This window comes from Phascolarctos cinereus, unplaced genomic scaffold (genome assembly GCF_003287225.1).
Source record: "Phascolarctos cinereus isolate Bilbo 61053 unplaced genomic scaffold, phaCin_HiC Scaffold_868;HRSCAF=1521, whole genome shotgun sequence".
NCBI classification, from domain to species: Eukaryota; Metazoa; Chordata; class Mammalia; order Diprotodontia; family Phascolarctidae; genus Phascolarctos; species Phascolarctos cinereus.
This window is the reverse complement of record NW_027556255.1, coordinates 13427-15581: the sequence shown is the minus strand read 5'-3', so window position 1 is coordinate 15581 and position 2155 is coordinate 13427. Positions and strand designations below refer to the sequence as shown.

Here is a 2155-nt window from a genome sequence, read left to right as displayed (position 1 = left end):
CTCTTGGGGGCAGCTACCTCAGTCCCCCCTCAGGGGACACTAGCAGTTGGGCCAGTGGAGGAATTGGTCTGGAAAGGTGGCCTCGGAGAGAACATGTGCTGACTGTCAGTAAGAGGTGAGGATGGTCTCTCCCAACCCAGGGTCCCATCCCTGATCCCCTCTCCTTTTTCTGTTGCCCTCCCTTTTCTCTTTGTCCTCACTATTCCTTCCTTTTACCAGAAACCTGATTTACCCTCTTCTTAGGTTTCTCTGAAGTAGTGGTTAACCCCCGATTGTGGGCATTCCTCTGAGGTGGAGGGCACCTTCCATAGCCATTTCCAGGTGAGGGGGCACATACTGTCCTGAACTTTTCTATTCCATAACCAACACGTACACAATCATATGCCTACAGGAGGAACACTTCAGTGGATGAAAACTATGAGTGGGACTCTGAGCTTCCAGGGGACTTGGAACTGGTCGAATCACTGCAGCTGGGGCAGAGAGGTGGTGGCCCCCGGGGCCAGCCTGAACTGAAACTAGGTGTGTGAGATGCCAGGGCAGAGGATCAGGTCCCAGCCTCTTCATCCTTCCCAGCTCAGGCTCCTGGGCATCCGTCTGCTCCATGACTTTCTCTTCCTGCCTCTTCAGCCCTGGATTCAGCTTGGGGCATGCTTGTTCTCTACTCTCAGCCAAAGTTTAGTTTGCAGTTGGACCCCTAGTCTCTCTGTTTTGGGATAATAGGATATTCTCTGTCTTACTCTCACAAGGGAGACTGGCTTAGGCACTCACTCTCTCTTCCATGTCCCTCCCTCAGCTTGTCCCCTGAAGCTTTTATGTCCTCTAAATCTGTTGCTTAAAAACCCTTCCATCTCTCACTCCTCTGCTTCATGCTCTCAAAGACTCCAAGGGACCAGAGGAGTGCACATGGGGCGCTGGCCACCCTCCTGGGCCAGAGGAACGCTGTGCTGCCCTTCGTGAGGAATTCTTGGCCTTCCAACGTCGCCGTGATGCTACCCGGGAACGACTGCCTGCTTACCGAGACCGCATCAGTCACCCTGAGCAAGCCACATTGCTATGAATGCTCAGTGGTGAGGGGACAAGGACTTATGGGCAGGGCTGAGCAGGGCCACCTGCAGGGGTACTGGGGGCATTGATAATACCCCCCCAGCTGGTTCCTAGGCACAGACACTGGCTGGGGGGAAAGATGTGGGTGACACTATCTCCCTTAGGTTGAATTGGGTTTCCCCAGAAGGGCCTCTCCTTCCTCCAGGGCAGAGAGGGAGGAGATAGGTACAGAGATCTCAGGGTCTGCCCTTGCCCCTTCTGTGTGAGTGAGGCATGGGGAAAGTTTTTACAGGCAATTAAAGAGAGACTGAGAATACTTTACTTGTGTGTTGTGCCTGGCTTTGAAGCTGAAGGAGAGGTGGGGAAGGGTATAGGATCATGAATGGCAGGGATGGGAATCCCCCAAGGTGGAACAAGAGTTCCTCTCCGGCAAGGGGCCAGAACCAAAGCTTCGCTGGCAGGGTGATCCCTGAAGGAACTTATGTCCCAGCAACTGCTGTCTCTTTCACTTTCAGCTCCAGCCCTAAGAAGGCTGAGGCCCTTCCAAGTCCCCTCTGAGGAGACTTCCTTGCCACAACCACCTTCCTCCATCCTGCAAATGTGCTAAGGAGTAAGAACTGAGATGAAAAAAAGTAGTGATGGAAAGTGAGAGAGGAGAGTCAGCCCTGAGCTCCCAGAAGCCAACCCTACCCTTGCCTCTGGGGCCCCAGGGAGGAGAGAGTGACCTCACTCTGTACCACCTGTCCAGGCTTGAAGAAGGTGGCAGGGCAGGGCAGGCCAAGCAAACAGAATAGGATTGCCTCCTTGCCTGAAGAGCCAGGAGTTGGGGTAATGCAGAAATAAAATCAACAAGCATTTATTAAGCACTTAGCAAGTACCGGACATTGTGCTAAAAGGCTTGGAGTACAAAGGCAAAAACAGCCCCTGTCTTCAAGGAGCTCACAGTCTAATAATAGGAGAGATTACATCAAGATAACCATGTGCAAACAAGATATATACAGGATAAATTGGAGAGAACCTTGGAAGGAAGGCACTAATATTAAGGGGAATGGGGAAAAAAGCCTTTTGCAGAAGGGTTCACACTAACTTTGAAATCAAAGGCCCTGGACTT

At 52.1% G+C, this 2155-nt stretch overlaps 1 long non-coding RNA gene across 1 annotated transcript; it reads left to right on the top strand.

The window, feature by feature from the left end:
* Nucleotides 1-6: 6 nt before the first annotated feature.
* On the top strand, nt 7-1170 carry LOC110204679 (uncharacterized). The gene is made up of 3 exons (XR_002323373.2): nt 7-115; nt 392-519; nt 879-1170. It is a non-coding gene; the product is annotated as an uncharacterized LOC110204679 (long non-coding RNA).
* Nucleotides 1171-2155: the final 985 nt, after the last annotated feature.